This window comes from Mytilus edulis, chromosome 13 (genome assembly GCF_963676685.1).
Source record: "Mytilus edulis chromosome 13, xbMytEdul2.2, whole genome shotgun sequence".
Classification (NCBI taxonomy): domain Eukaryota; kingdom Metazoa; phylum Mollusca; class Bivalvia; order Mytilida; family Mytilidae; genus Mytilus; species Mytilus edulis.
In genome coordinates, this window is record NC_092356.1 from 12538118 (window position 1) to 12556053 (window position 17936).

General features: G+C 33.0%; 1 long non-coding RNA gene across 2 annotated transcripts; it reads right to left on the reverse strand.

Annotated features, from left to right (window-relative positions):
• Positions 1 to 10311: 10311 nt before the first annotated feature.
• On the reverse strand, positions 10312 to 16824 carry LOC139501346 (uncharacterized). 2 transcript variants are annotated; one of them, XR_011658523.1, is made up of 3 exons: positions 16782 to 16824; positions 11674 to 11761; positions 10312 to 10978 (listed from the first exon to the last, which is right to left on the reverse strand). It is a non-coding gene; the product is annotated as an uncharacterized lncRNA (long non-coding RNA). The 2 variants fall into 2 exon arrangements; XR_011658524.1 differs by lacking the exon at positions 16782 to 16824 and adding an exon at positions 16714 to 16764.
• Positions 16825 to 17936: the final 1112 nt, after the last annotated feature.

Below are 17936 nucleotides of genomic sequence, written 5' to 3' on the forward strand. Positions count from 1 at the left end.
AAAACAACACGTTTAATAATTTTTTGCGTCCGAAGCGCTTTTCTGGATTTAAAAACAGAGCGTAGTACGTTGTTCTCATATGTAGACAACATCTCTTCTAATAACGATCTGAATACAGCTGTATGAGAGATCACTCGTATATTATATGACACTGCTTTTAAAATGTTAATCGGTCAGTTCTAATTAAAAAAAAGAAAAGAAGAATACAGAGAGAAAATTACAATGATTAGTTTGACAAAAAGTGTAAATCAGAGCGTCATATTCTTCAACAAGACCTAAAGTTCTTTTTTCGACACCCCACTGATGTGAATAATCAATTGTATATAGATGCTAGAAATAGATTTAACAAGATAAAAAAGTCAAGCCCAAGTAAACCTTAAACGGCAAATGGGTATTGAACTTTGTGACAGTGCAAAATCTGAATCACGAAAATTTTGACTCACTATCACCTACGAATAGAACACGATGCCCAATTGAAAATGATGGTATGTGAAATCATTTCTGAAAGAAAATCCATACGATCTGTGTGATGAAGTACTTAACTTGATAAATAATGAACATTTTGAAAATATAGGCATAGATTTCCTAGACACTGAAATTACTGTAGATGAAATTGTAAATTCGTTAAACGTGGGCATATGGTATTGCTATTACTGTTCCTAAGAGTGGAGATTTTACGGATTCAAATAATTAGCTAAACATTGATTTAGTGAGCGTCTTATCAAAACGTCTATTCTGACTACTCAATTACTAGAATGGTCCGATGACGAAGATAAACTAATCGGCAATCAATTTCAAGGTAACTATACCACAGGTAGAGAGAATGGTCAAGGCTATAAAAACCAACCACCAGAAAGCCACATATGAGAGGCAGAGACCTATATAGTGTAGGAAATAATGTCAGGAGGGACATTTTGCAAGATGAGGTGCCAATAAGGTAGATCAGTTTCAGAATATAAACTGCAGGTAATCTACGCCAAGGGGCGGTGTGTAGACAGTTCTAATAGCAGCCCTTACAGCAAATTTGTAGAATTACAGCAGCTATCAACATACCACCTGGACTTTGTGTTGCATCGAGCGAAACAAAAGTTATTTTCGAAGGAATATAATTAACTTCTTTATCAGACACTGGACTAACCGTTTCTTTTATTAGTACGTCATTCCACAACCAGTATCTTCCCCAGTTTTTAGTGGAGTCCGTGTTGTTTCTTATTTATTATTGGTACCTGTTGATGTAAATGTCTTTTGGTTTTATGAGTCTTTGTTTACTCCTTGGTTTTGATTGTTATTGTCTTCAACATATACCGATACAGAACTTCAGTTAACTATTAAAGATTGAGTGTGCAGATAGTTAATCGTTACCTTATATTGGACATATAGAAGTGGATTGATATATTGAACAGCTAGATCAACACCACACTTGTATATTTTTGGTTGGGTTTTTTATAGTGAATACAACTCAGCTGCATCACTCATACTAGGTACCAACTTAATTACAAACATCATGGATAGTTGCCGTCAACAACATGGAATTAGATTTTTTACAGTCAGCTAAGTTAACCACACCATGGTATACATCATTCCGCTGTATAACTTTGAGAGAGCAAGAGCTACAATGGAACAAGAATCAATTGGCAGTCATTAAGAATGCAGAACAGAAACAGATTACCATACCACCGAATTCCAACATATGTATAGCTGGTTACATTGATAAAGCATTACCATACCATTCAACATCAGCCATGGTACATCAAACATCAAAGTCAGTCATACCACAGGACTTAGATGTTGCACCATCTTTAATTAGTTACAAGTATGAAAAAATAGACAAAACTTTGATGTGAATATCAGTAACATAACAACAAGAACTGTTACTAATCCAGAATAGAAATTTATAATTTTACACAAAGTATAAAGTTTTATTTGTTTATTACAATACATATGGGTGTCGTGATCAAGATGGAAAGTAAACTCAAAGCGGTGAGAGCAATCCATAAAAGTGCTATCAGAAGACTTTTGAGAAAAATCAGAAGAAGAGCAGGATTTGGAGATAGAAGAAAGTAAAGAATTATTAGAAAACTTTCGCAAAAACAAAAGATTATTAGTGCTTTGAATAAAGAAATTCTTTTTTTAACAAGGGATGAGGATGTTGAGGTTGAGGTTCTACAGACAGAAGAGTATAAATTCTTTCTGAATACATAAATAAGACTCATACGTCTAACATACTCAAATTCACCAACTTCGAACATTACCACAACATGCACAATGCCTAATCAATCAACGGAAATACGAATCAGCATAGGTCAGTAGAAAATACATATAGCTCTGTTCAACAACAAATGTACCATGTTCCGCAAAATCACCAACTTACGAAACCCACCTCATCTACACATACAGGAGAAATATCCATGTGGCAAACTTTTTGGGACTTGTACACTATATTCCTACACTTATCGAGATATCGAAATTCACATATTTGAAATCGCACCTAAGTATTAAAGTCGTTCGATGCATTGATGGACTTCCGCTCACAAACAATAATTATACCGAAGCTATAAAATTATTAAAAGAACGTTTTGTTCAGCCATATATAATCACAAATGTCTACATGCAAGCCCTATTATAACTTCCTGCTTATTAGCCTCAGTTATTATTACAACACACAAGAAGCATATATAAGAGGCCTAGAATCGTTACGCAGATCGGGGGATTCATATGGCGCACTGCTCATCACAATCATCTTGAATAAGCTACCGTCAGCTGTAAGAAAAAAAACTTAGCCAGGGAAAACGGAACCGATAATTGGAAATTAAAAGGATTAAGACACATGATACTGAAAGAAATTACAATTTGGAAGCAGAAAAACGCATCGATAGTACAAGATAGATTTCAAATCCGCCAGAAACACGTACGAATATTGGTCAGAACTGGTCGCAACATGCTTAAGAGTTCAAAATCATAAACACCGTATAACAATAATAATAATCTTTATTTGTCATATAAGTAACATTATACTTGTGACATAAACAAAAGTAACAACAACAATAAAATAACTAAGTTGAACACACACATATCTATATATATACAAGTAAAACTAACTAAGAGTCCCCTATCCTCAGCTCTAAAGACTGTTTTTATACAATCCCGTTCAAGCGTATTATATGAAACCGCCATAGCACCCGTTTGGAGTAAACACCAAGGAATGAATACGAATATATTGTTCGATGAAGGAGTACAGCGTTCTTTCGTGACTGAGGAATTAGCTTCAACACTAGAAATAAAGGCAGTACAGAAGTAGTTCATCTTTCTGTGTTTGGAAATGCTAGCATTTTAGTTCGACAGCAGTTATAGCTGTTGAGTCAATAGAAGGAGTAACAATGCCCACTGAAGTCTAAAAAGTCCTAACAATAGCAAATCCGATCAAGTGCAAATAATCCCCGAGGTTGCAAACATCTTAAACGATTACGATTAGCACACCTGATCACGAACGTCAATAATTGTAGTATATTTTTACAGATAGTAGCTGATTTTTACTGGGATTTTATAGAAGATACCGTTATTAGAGAATGTCAAACAGCTGTTAAATCTAAACTTGGTTACATGTTTTTTGGTTCGATACCACCAGATCTGAATCGTAAATAGGGAGTCGTAGGAATGTTCAATATATTGACAACTAATAAATCGGAAGAGTTTAAAGTAGAGTCACTAGGAGAAGTCGACACAGAACATGAGGATGAAAACATGTACCAAAACAAATTAGTAGAATTTCATAAAAATAGAGACTTTTCGAAAATGCCATGGAAACCAGAACACGAGACCTTCAATTATATTATAACAAAACAAAGAACTGATAACGTATAATAAAAAAGAGAAAGGACAACAAAATCAACATACGTGTCGCAGATATTTTACAGGTTTATGACGAAAAACCGAGAACTCGGTGGAAACAAGAACCTATTGCAGAATTAGTTGTTGGAAATGATGACTTCAGATCTGCAATTATCAGGACTAACAGTGGTTGAACGCCACGCCCAGATTGTTTAACTGTATCCGCTAGGAATCAACGAAGAGGAAATACAAAATAAAACAGATGAGTCGAAAGAAGATGATACCAGAAGCTCCGTGCGTATGAGAAAGGTATCTATACTTGCAAAGGAGAATATTAAAACTTTGACAAATTCTTTGACATTAATTTTGTGTCCGATTTTAAAATCGTGATCGAAAATACTTACTTTTGATTTTTTTAAAGTAATTTCAAGAAACAAAGTAATTGCCCATCAAATTGTTCCGTTTCATATATTGACAGTTAAAGAAGTATTATAAATTTATACAAAGATATAATTTTACACCTCCTCCCCCCCCCCTTTTCATGAAAATATATACTTCTTGAAGTTGCCATGGAAACCAGAACACGAGTCTTTAAATAATGTAATTACAAAACAGAGAACTGATAACGTTAGAGAGTTTCATAAAAAAAGAAAGGATAACAAAATCAATATCCGTGTCGCACATATTTTACAAGTTTATGACAAAAAACCACGAACTCGGTGGAAACAAGCAATTGTTGAAGAATAAGTTGTTGGAAATGATGACTTAATCAGATCTGCAATTATCAGGACTAACAGTGGTTGTACGTTACGCCCAGATTATTTAACTTTATCCGCTAGGAGTCAACGAAGAGGAACTACCAAATTAAGCAGATGAGACTAATGAAGTTGATACCAGAAGCACAGAGAAAGGCAGTCGTACTTGCAAAGGAGAACAATCAAACTTTGACAAATTCTTTGACATCAATTTTTTGTCCGGTTTTAAATCGTTATATAGACTGCTAACTTTCAATTTTATTATAGTAATTTCAAGAGACAAAGTAATTTCCCATTACATTTTTTCGTTTCCTATATTGACAGTTAAAGAAATATTCTAATTCTATACAACGATATAATTTTGCGTCCCCCTCCCCCGAGTATATTAAGAATATAATGCAAATGTTAACGTTATCTTTCCGTTTTTTTGTCTTATGTTTATGACGTTACTTTGTACCTCTGTATGGGCGCCTTCGATATAGAATTTGAGCACAAAGCAACACAACGCAAAGTACTTGTAAAGAGTTTTATTCGTTTATTACAATACAGAGGTTCCAACTGAATAGAAGACCCATTTGTGGCCTTCGGCTGTTGTCGGCTCTATAGTTGGGTTGTGGTCTCTTTGGTATATGCCCCATTTTCATTCTTAATTTCATGATATTGATTGGGCTACACATCTTAAGCCTTGGATTAACTTTGTGAAGTGATGATCTAACCCCAAGAAATGACAGTTACAATCTAGTTCTCTTTATCGACAATTTGATCAGTTGAAGTTGCATGACAACATACTATACAGGGTGATTACAATCGATGGGATGAATGTTTGACAGTTAGGCCTACCATCTACACATGTACCTGTAGTGTTGGAAGCATTGCACAATGAGATGGGTCATCCAGGAAGAGAAAGGGCAAACAGCTTAATCAGAGATAGATTTTACTAACCAACCATGCAAAAGGGTATTGATGAATGGATCGACCAATGTGACAAGAAAAAGAGAGACCCACACCGAGCTTCATTGATCAACCTATGAAGTTGGTGTGTTTGGATTTCTTAGAAGTAGCTAAAGGAGGCATACAGAACATCCTTGTAATTACTGACCACTATACCTTAATGCTCAAGCTGTGAGAACAAGGAGCGAAACCGACCGAACAACGGCAGAAACTCTGTTTAACAGCATTATGGTACATTAGGGATTGCACTCAGACCACGGAGCCAACTTCTAGAGCAAGATGAGTAAGATTGGAACGCTACTTGGAGTACAAAAGTCCCGGACAGCCCTTATCCTCCCATGGGAAATGCCATTACTGAGAGATTCAATAGGACTCTACTTGTCATGTTGCGAATCTGGTGGGGTTCGTGTTTTTTTTTTTAAGTTTTCTATGTTGTGTCATATGTACTATTGTTTGTCTGTTTGTCTTTTTCAATTTTAGCCATGGCGATGTCAGTTTGTTTTAGATTTATGAGTATATTGGTCCCTTTTTTACAGCAACACCAGAAGATAACTTTGAAGACATATCCAGAAATCAACGCCACTTTGCTTATTTGAATATTATATTAAAGAAATCGGATACGGGTCACGGAAATTACATTAAAATGATAGGGAATTTTGAAAAAATGTCTGTTTTAATTTTAATTTAAGTGATAGACAGGTTGCCGGGGCAGAAAATGAATATACACAACAATATACACCATTTAAACGAAACATAATGACTGTTGTTGCAAAAATACAGGTTCCTGAGCTATTTTAAAAATCGAAGCGAGAGGCTTTTAATATTGCAGTCTAAAATACAGGCTAAAATGGCTGAAACGTCAAATTTGCAAACTTCGTGTTGAAAATTGGCTTACAAGGTCATTACAAAAACAGGTTGCCGGGGTGAAATATGAAACTTGAATTTCCAAAGAATAAGCAAGTCCAAACCTTGTATGTGTAGTCGTTGAACTCTAGGTTCCCACGTAAAATTAAAATGTCACTATTTCAAGAAGAATAAACTCACGAAGGCACGAAAAATTCACTAAATTCGCGTTCATTGTTTTGATTTTGACCGCCTGACAACTTTACGGAAATATCAAAGTGATTGTAAATAAGGACTCTGTGACGGGCAACTTATAATATCCGTGTTTTAAAGATTTTAATGATATCAAGCCTATCAAGCCAGTCCAGTTCAAAGTACTATCAGTAATATCACGTGGTACAATTCTCATTTACATATTATGAATATTAATTAGCAAAACCACTACTAATTTCTGGCTATGACTCATATTGATCCACTTGTTCATGCTTACAGCTGTACCCACCATGAAGCCACCAGCCATGACATTCGCCTTATGTTCTTATGTTTAGTAGAAAACCTAACTTGCCTATAGATGTAGCCTTTGGACAATTATATACAGAAACTAAGAGAGAGATTCGTCAAAACTTATGAGGTGGCAACAAAGGCTGCAGACAGAGCAGAAACAAGGGACAGCCCAGTAGCCAGTACCGAGAAAATACGTTTTTGTTGTGTTATCAAAATTTGCTCTTACAAAACATTAGAAATTATTATAAATTAAGGAATGTATATCCCTTATAGTGTAAAGCTCTGATTCCTTTCACGGACTTGGCTATACTTTTTGACCTTTTTGGACTATACTGTAGCTCTTCATCTTTTATTTAAGCTTTAGATTTCAAATATTTTGGCCACGAGCATCACTGAAGAGACATGTATTGTCGAAATGCGCATCTGGTGCAAGAAAATTGGTACCGTTGATTTTATTTACAAGGTAGCTGTTTCTATAGGTGAGGCACTATTCACAGTCATTGCCAATGATTACATATATTTGATAACATTTTATTATTGTTAGTATTGATATCTCTCTATATATGTATTCCGTCTAGTAAATGACCGGAACGTCATATTCGATTAATATATTAATATGATATTGTAGATTGTGAATGTTATTGTAGTGTTTAATCATTTAGTACATGTATATTATAAGGTTACATTAAAAGTAATAGATAGATAAATTAGGTGAAATAGTCCTGTCACTGAATGTTATATTTTTATTTATTCAGGATATGAATTTTAATACCTTATCACATGAGTACTAATGCTCAGATTTCATAAACACAGCACTGTGTACTGACCTATGTACCATATACATGGTAAGTATTGTGTTCTATATTTCTACCTGTCTGTGTTGCCTATGTTTTTTTTTTAAGTAATTGTCTGTTTATGTGAAGTGAAGTTTAGGTGATATATTGGTCAGAATTTGTATATCCCGCTAACATGTTTAACCCCGCCACATTATTTATGTATTTGCCTGTCCCAAGTCAGGAGCCTGTAATTCAGTGGTTGTCGTTTGTTCATGTGTTACACATTTGTTTTTCGTTAATTTTTTTACATAAATAAGGCCGTTAGTTTTCTCGTTTGAATTGTTTTACATTGTCTTATCGTGGACTGTTATAGCTGACTATATGCGGTATGGGCTTTGTTCATTGTTGAAGGCCGTACGGTGACCTATAATTGTTTATGTTTGTGTCATTTTGGTCTTTTGTGGATAGTTGTCTCATTGGCAATCATACCACATCTTCTTTTTCATATTTGTATACGAATCTATTAATAAGATGGACAACTCATTAAGAGATTTGAGATGTATATAAATATTTATTATTATGAATTCTTATACGATTTGCATATTAGGGAATACGTTGATATGATTAATCGAGAGGACTTGATCTTGACGTTGGTTATTTTTCGATAGACGACGGTGACCGAACTTCTTTTTGTAACCAATGTAAACAAGATGGCAGCCATAATAACGTACAACGACGTTAAAAAAATATTTTCACTGCAAGTTATCCGTTAAATAAAATAATAAACAATATAATATTCGTTTGAATGATAATAGTAGGTTTTGCAGTTAACTTTTTATCAGATAGCAAATTTCTTTGAGTACATTTTTTTTGCGTTTACCAACAAAAGTATGCATGCGCCAGGCCTACTCCGTGACATAAATATACAATTTACGTGCGATAGGGGTAACGAGTTTCGAAAAATATATTTCCTATCTCCAATTTGATAGAATCATAAGGATTAAACCCCTTTTTAATGGAACTTATTGGTGTATAAACTGGACCAAGTCACTCACAAACATATTTCATAAAAGTTTTGTGAGTGAATTGATCGAGTTTATACACCAATAATTAATTCCTTTAAAGAGGCGTAGAATACTATTATATAGTTTCGGAAAGTTAATTAAAGAGTTTATTTTTTGTGCCTTAAGGATTTATTTGACTACAGAGATATTTAAAGGAATAAGTATGAATTGTAGTTATTCCCCTATTATATGCCACTATGTTACGGGAATATATATATTCTTTTGTAAATGTTGTAGGGTCTAAAGATAAAAGATTGTGTATTTAAATGAAAGAACCCTAGATCATCGTTCGTGTTGTATTTACCTAGAAAATACCCTCATTTCTTTCAATAAAAAATTGGCCACTTCCATAAAACTTTCATTCACCAGTCTTTTTTCACCTTTAAAATGATTTCGTTTTACCCTAAAAACTAGGTAATATCCGTAGATCTTTGATTATCTAGCAGCTAAATTTCATATTTATATTTTTGATTATATTACGTGGTAAATGTCATTTGGAAATCACGCTGATTTTGGAATGGTTCGTGTTGATCAGTCTCTAGTTTTTGGGGTTGGATTTTTTGTATAAAATATTAATGCAAATTCAAAACTAGCCTTGCAAATTCTTAAATTTGTCCAAACTAGCCTAAGGTACAAGGTATACAGAAAATAGATACAAATTTCACATTGAACAAGTTATCATGGCAACAAACCATGACAACATTTGCATATTCTGTATATAATTTCTTGATTTCCCTGGTTTTTCATCAGAGTAGAACAGTCTCCGGGACAAGTTTGCAATTCCGCTGAGTGCAAAAGTTGTCACCTTAATTTTTGGAGTTAAGTCAAAACAAAGTTGATAACTTGGTTGGTATTGGTTCCCTGATATTTGTCCTAAAAGTTTTTGGATCTAGCACCACTGTTGAAAAAGTTATGCCCCTTTTTTCAACAATTTCCTCAGAGGAAAAGTACTTTTCCTCAAGGGAAATCAAATTTCCCTGAAGGAAAAAGATTTTTCCTCAAGGGAAATTGTTTTTTCCTCAAGGGAAAAAGATTTCCCTTAGGGAATTTGCTGCATAATTATTTCCTTTGAGGAAATTCTATTTCCTTAGAGGAAATTCTTTTTCCTTAGAGGAAATTCTTTTTCCTTAGAGGAAATTCTTTTTCCTTTGAGGAAATTTGCAGCTTCAAATTTTCCTTGGAGGAAATACTTTTTCCTGTGAGGAAATTTGTAGCTTCAAATTTTCCTTGGAGGAAATACTTTTTCCTGTGAGGAAATTTTTGACAAACACTTTTCCTTGGAGGAAAATTCAAGACAATAAATTTCCTCTAGGGAAATCATTGTTCTTCAAATTTCCTCTGAGGAAATTTCTGAAGATCAAATTTCCCTTAAGGAAATGTTTTCCCTTATTTTTACTTGTTGAACATTTCTTCACTACACCATGTATACAAACAGTATGAATATAATTATTACAAGACTGTATAATTGATGCAAATGATATTTAAAACTTTAATAAATGTTTGACTCAACATTTTAATGACATTGAAAATAATACAGTCTGACTGTTTAGATCTAGGTATTGTTTATACTTTCACAAATGACTTTTTTTTTATAAATTTAACTTTGATTTATAATTTTTTTTGGAGCAAATGCTTCTATTTTCTTTGTAATTGTTTCAATGCGATACATTAATAAGCAACCAATTTGAATGTCATACCATTTGTGGTGTTCTAAAGAATTTGTTTATATATTTGCAGATTAAATAATAAAATAAACACTTTTCGTGTTATTTTAAATTAGAATTTCTTCTGTTTCAGCTTGTGTACAGTTATTCAATCCACTACGTAAGAATTCAGTGAATACATTATTCCATTCACTAAACAATTCCCTTCAATTCTAAGAGAAATCATTTTTGCAAATTGTTCTTCAATGATCTTCTTCTGTATATTTGATATGAGGGAGCGATGTAAATGAGTGGATAAAACTGGTGTTCCTTTTTTCAACAACAAAATAGTATTTGTTCAGCATTCTCCTTTCTTTTGATTAAGATATGTTGTTGCTTTTATGCAATAGTGTTTTTGTGTAGCTATGATAGAACTCCATTTTGTTTATGGTCATTATCATGTGATAATGTTGAAATTTCCTATTTCTTTTTTGCAGGAAAGCACACATTCCATTTCAAATTAATCCAATTATGCACTATGTAAATAAATTTCAACTATAAGTTTCCTCTTCAGTAATGACCTATTGATCATGAAAACCAAGATGTCTGATCACCTATAAATACACAAAACAAACAAATAAAATGTTATAAATGGAGAGAGAAACAGCAATAAATGTTTTTCATGTGTATCTTTCCTTATTAAAATACATTAAGTAAACTTGAACTCGAGAAAAATAAATAACTGCGATGTAGACTAGAAAGTATGAAATGCCAAATAAAGTATTCACGAAAAATTAGTTGATTTACAGAAGTCAAGTCCGTGTTTGCAGGAAATTTACATCATTGGTTGTCTGGTGGAGAGTTGTCTTATTGGCAATCATACCACATCTTATTTTTATATAACCTTGCCATATTCCTATTGTGCCTGTCCAAAGTTCAGAGCCTGTAGCTTTTGTCAGTTTAGTCTGACACTAAAATTTAGTGGTTGTTGTTGTTGTTGTTTCATACCGGTCATATTTATTTTTTGTAATTCATTTCGTTATAAACTAGGCAATTACCATGATTAGTTTTACAGTTTGGATTGTTTCAATGTTTCATCTTTAGGTCTTTTATAGCTGCCTACTTTGACTATAGTATAGGGTATGGATTTTCTCATTATTGAAGGTCGTAACAGGCCTACAATTGCTTTCTCAAAGCCATGATAGTTTTCATATTTAATATACCACATCTTTTAATTTTTATAGTAATCATGATACTAGTAATCATCTTTCAAGTTCAATAACTTTTTTAAAATTAAAAGGTGCCTTACCATTTAGGTTTAGTTGGCTTCTGCAAATTTTACATTGCCTATCATTTCTGCTGTATATAATTTCTCTGTATCTTCTATAGTTCTTGTCCTATACATAAAAGAGTAAAAGTTGAATGACATCTTGCATCAATATTTTTTTCTGTTTAATGAACATTATGTATATTAATGTGTGTTTAATAAAAATCTAAACCATGAGTGCTTGATAAGCTTCTTGCCCTTATAGCTGGTCTTTAAGCTTTAAATGAATTTTAATGATCGACTAAAAAACTATGAGCACTGTGCAAATAAGACCCCTGCCCTTCAAAAAAAAACAAAACATGCACAAACAGTGGTATTTTAATATTGACATAAAACATGTATATAATTTGGCTCCATTTATAGATATATATCTCAAGTGACTATAAGTTTAAGGCTGTGATTTTTTTAACAAATCCTTAAATTTCTAAAACCTTTCAAAGTTTTTGAAAATGGACAATTTTAAAATAACCTTGCAACAACTAAAGTTCCTTAACTCTGCATCTTATAACCAGGTGCTCCGCAGGGCGCAGCTTTATACGACCGCAGAGGTCGAACCCTGAACAGTTGGGGCAAGTATGGACAAAACATTCAAGCGTGATACAGCTCTGAATTTGGATTGTGATCAAATTTTTGACATTACATGTTTTTTTTTACACAAAACAAATGTCAAGATTTTACAAATCAATTAAAGATTTCTTCTTCAAACTTTTTAAATCTAAAATTAAATAGTTGACACAGCATAGGTTTCTGACATAGAATGAATGTGGTCTAATGAACTTAACATATTTTTTTTGCCTTTGAGCAATTCACTATGCTGTTGAATATTAATCCTCTCAAAAAAATGTTTGAAGAAATTTTCTTTTTATTTATGAAATCTGAAATGAGAAAAATTTAAACCCCCCCCCCCCCCTTTTTTTCACATCCCCGTTTCCCTTTTTCCAAAACTGATATCAATTCAAATTTCTAATGGAGTTTGCAACAATAACTACTCTTTTAAATACATCATAAAATATTAAAATGTAAAATAAAGTGCTTGTTATCACTGAATGGTAAAGATTGGTTGGTAGTAAAAGTGAATATACATTGTTTATTGTATAAAACAATAAAAAAAACTTCATCAGCAACATTTTATATTGGCAAATTTCCAATGAAGTTATTTACATTAAGGTTATTGGCAAATAAAAATAGAAAATGACATCATAGTCATGTCTGGCAAATGTTCAACATACATTATCTAAAAACATTTTAGATAAGATAAGGAAAAAAAGCTTCATCAGCAACATTTTATATTGGCAAATTTCCAATGAAGTTATTTACATAAAGTTATTGGCAAATAAAAATAGAAAATGACATCATAGTCATGGCTGGCAAATTTCCAACATATATTATCAACTTCTATTCTATACAAAGAAAGATAACTCCAATTGAAAATTAATTGCTATTGCACAATATTGTGCAATTAGATATTTCTTGCTATTGTGCAATACTGTGCAATTGAAAATTTCTTGCTATTGCACAATACTTGATATGGAATCCTGATTTGGACCAACTTGAAAACTGGGCCCATAATCAAAAATCAAAGTACATATTTAGATAAAGCATATCAAATAAGCCCAAGAATTTAATTTTTGTTAAAATCAAACTTAGTTTAATTTTGGACCCTTTGGACCTTAATGTAGACCATTTGAAAACTGGACCAAAAATTAAGAATCTACATACACAGTTAGATTTGGCATATCAAAGAACCCATTTATTCAATTTTTGATGAACAAAGTTTAATTTTGGACCCCCATTTGGACCAACTTGAAAACTAGGCCAATAATTAAAAATCTAAGTACATTTCTAAATTCAGCATATCAAACAACCCCCAGGATTCAATTTTTGTTAAAATCAAACTAAGTTTAATTTTGGACCCTTTGGACCTTAATGTAGACCAATTTGAAAACGGGACCAAAAATTAAGAATCTGCATACACAGTTAGATTCGGCATACCAAAGAACCCCAATTATTCAATTTTTGATGAAATCAAACAAAGTTTAATTTGGACCCTTTGGGCCCTTTATTCCTAAACTGTTGGGACCAAAACTCCCAAAATCAATACCAACCTTCCTTTTATGGTCATAAACCTTGTGTTTAAATTTCATAGATTTCTATTTACTTATACTAACGTTATGGTGCGTAAACCAAGAAAAATGCTTATTTGGGTCCCTTTTTGGCCCCTAATTCCTAAACTGTTGGGACCTAAACTCCCAAAATCAATACCAACCTTCCTTTTGTAGTCATTAACATTGTGTTTAAATTTCATTGATTTCTATTTACTTAAACTAAAGTTATTGTGCGAAAACCAAGAATAATGCTTATTTGGGCCCTTTTTTGGCCCCTAATTCCTAAACTGTTGAGACTTAAACTCCCAAAATCAATCCCAACCGTTCTTTTGTGGTCATTAACCTTGTGTCAAAATTTCATAGATTTCTATTAACTTAAACTAAAGTTATAGTGCGAAAACCAAGAAAATGCTTATTTGGGCCCTTTTTGGCCCCTAATTCCTAAAATGTTGGGACCAAAACTCCCAAAATCAATACCAACCTTCCTTTTGTGGTCATAAACCTTGTGTTAAAATTTCATAGATTTCCATTCACTTTTACTAAAGTTAGAGTGCGAAAACTAAAAGTATTCGGACGCCGGACGACGACGACGACGACGACGACGCCGACGCCAACGTGATAGCAATATACGACGAAAAATTTTTCAAATTTTGCGGTCGTATAAAAAAATATACATGATAAATAGGGAATGATACTCCAGCTTGCATATTATTCAAAGTTTTAAAGGAACATAACTGAAGAACGGTAAAAGTTTTACTACCAAAATTTGAAATTGATCTGATTAAAATTGTGATAAAAAGTATTTTTTTAAAGTTTAATAAAATTTGGTTGAGGGAAACTTAAGTTAGAAGGCCGAAACATTTTTTTCCATTTTTAAAGAACATAACTATAGAATTTAGTAAAAGAGACACTACCAAAATTCAAACTTAATCTGTATTTTGTGATGATAAGCATTGTGTATTGATTTCATAACATTTGGTTGAGACAAACTAAATTTTAGAGAACAGGAAACCAAAAATTCAGCATATTTTCCCCATTTCTAAAGGGGCATAACTCTGATACTCTAGTACAGTAACACTGACATCACCAAAATTCAAACTTGATATGAGAATTGTGATAACAAGCTTTTGTAAAAGTTTAATTGAATTTGGTTGAGGCAAACTAAAGTACTGTCAGAGAACAAAAAACAACTTTGGGACAGACGGACAAACGATCTGACAAGTGTTAAACATTATGCCCCCTCCACTTTGGGTCATAACAATAAAAAGGGAGTTTGTCAAGATATAAAAACAATTAACCAAAGTTTCATAAAAATTTGTGAAAGCATTCTTGAGACTATCCTAATCCCAAGTCATGATAGTACAATGACATAAATCAGATTTTTTTTTAAATTAAAAGGAAAATTATCATGTTTATGTTATACAAAAAAAAAAAAAGTTTCATGAAAATTGCTCAAAGCATTATTAATAGTATACGTACTGGAAAAATCCCCCCTTTTATGAATAAAATCCCTAACTTTAAATTAAAAATTTAAAATCCCTAAAAATTGAAAAGGAGCTTAATTATCATGATTATATCAATAGATAATTCACCAAAGTATTATGAAAATTTTATGATTAATGTATTCTAATTCCAAGACTATCTAAGACATGGTTTGTTTGAATTAAAAAAGTTGGAATAAAGTACCTGCTAGAATTCAGGAGAATTAGACCAAATCAGGCTATCTTCTAGATTATCAGACAATTGACTGTACATAGAAAAGGAATTTTCTTTTTTCTTTTTTCTTATTTAGCTATTTGTTATCTCTGTCCTTAATTTATACTGAACTAAGCCATTTTTTCACATATTTTTTTTGTTTTTTCTCTCTTGTGACTTGTTATTTAACATAACAAAAAAAACCAAAGGCAATGAAAGAGAAACTGACAATGCCAAGGCAAAACATAAGATGCAGAAAAGAAAAACAAAACAAAACACTAAGCAACACCAACATCACCAAAAAACTAGTGTTGAATTCATGTGCTCAGTCAGTCAGTGAGAGTTCGCAGATCCTGACCTACTATATCTATGCTTAAAACCCTAAAAATCATATAGTTCTTAACATATTTTGTAAATTTATACTTGATTAAAATGTTGTCATAAATAGCATAGACACCTCTGAGTTTTGAGAACCACATGTGTTAATTGTGCGAGTATAATCATTGATAATCATGCACAAGATTGACTTTTAAAAGCCTATATATTGAAATTTTCTGAAAATATTGCATGCATTTATTAATATGACCAATTTCAAGAAATGCACAAAGATGTGAGATGATTTATATAATTGTAATTTCAGGAATTTACAGTAAAGGCTTTTATCCTCACTGCATTTTGCACTTTTCCTAATTCAGGAGCCAGAAGTTATGGCCTTTGTGACCTTTGTATGATTTTTATTTTAGTTTCTTTTTTTTATATTGAAGAGTTTAGTATGACGTCCATTATCACTCAACTAGTATACATTTTTGTTTAATGGCAAGCTAAAGCATGCCTCACAGGCACGGATCCAGGGGGGGGGGGCTGAAGGTTGGACATGTTGGAACCCCCCTTTCTTTATTGGACGATCAATGCATTTGAATGGGGACATGTAGTTGGACACCCCTCCCCCCCCCAAAAAAAAAAAATTGTCCTGGGTTAGGAACCCCTCCTTTATAAGACTAGATCCACCCCAGTCTCAGGTTGCGGGATTTTCTCGTTGCAATGAAGACCCATCGGTGACCTATGGCTGTTATCTGCTCTTTGGTCATGTTGTTATCTCTTTGATACATTCCCCATTTCCATTTCCATTTTCTTTTCGGTTCTATTATAAATATTAGAAACGAGTTTGGCGCCTTTACAAAAATATAATTGTCTGTGCTGATAGGGGAGTATGTGTGCATACCAATATTTAAATTTTCTAGGCCTTCTTTTTGATTATTTTGTGCATTTCTTGGTAAAATACCGTCAGACCTCGAGTGCTGTTGTTTTACAAAAACGGTCAAGTAATGTAGGGGAAAGAAACTAACTAAAAAGACCCAAATAAGCCACAACTAATGGGGGTCTCATTGGGGGTTCTGTTCACGGATCCCGCTTAGTTACTACTTATTTTTTTAGATTCTCGCATGATGCCATCCCGCGTACACTATGTAAGTGAACAATTCTGCTATTTTTGTAATTTCCCATGTCCCGCTAAACTTCATTTCGCGTTTTCACGGCACAATAATTTGAGGGAGGATAGGACCTTTATCGGGACTCACCCCGACTGCGGGATCGGGTGTTTTTAAGCTCTGGATTTCGGGATTGACCCTTTCGGGATACGATAATTCTTTTTTCGAATTTCGGGACCTCTGGATTTCGTGTTTTTTTAAGCCCGGGATTTCGGGATTTCGTGTTTTTAAGCTCGGGATTTCGGGATCAGTACCCCTCCTACCCTCCCTCATAATTTGATTTTCATGTGTCACGTTTACAAAAAATACGCCTCGACAATCCCGAGTCCCGCTCAGACCCCCCTTATAGGTACATAATGAATAGTTTACTATGTAGTCAGTAGTCGGGTCAAATACACATGTATACACTTTTAGACGACCTTAACTTCATTTCACAGCGAAAATACTCATTATATTGAACATTTTAGATCACTTTACATTTAGATTTTATAACTTTTAAAATAAAGACCATATAGATTTAAGATCATTTAATCGAAAGATTATAATTTGTCAATGCGCAACTGTAACCAGGTACTGCATTTTTTTTTTGCATGCGTTAAGTTAAAAGTGCCGGGAATAGAAAAGCAAGTTAAACTTCTCATCTGGACTTTTTAATAAGTCTGTATACCGGACCTCTTCTCTATTTTGGGATTGAAAAAAAAAATCTAAAGTTAAAAATGCGGTTTTGAGCCTATTTCTTCTTTTTAATTTGGTAACACGTTAAGCCATTAGTGACACTAATATGGTATATTACCAATAATAAGGCCATATATTTCGGTGTGTAGAAATACCGCAAAAGACTTCTTAGTGCACTAAGAAGAAAGTTTTTGCATTAAGGACACTAAAACGATGTTTTAAGATCACAGCGAACATGAATATAAGAGGATATGATTAAATACCTCAAATCTATAAAGTTAGG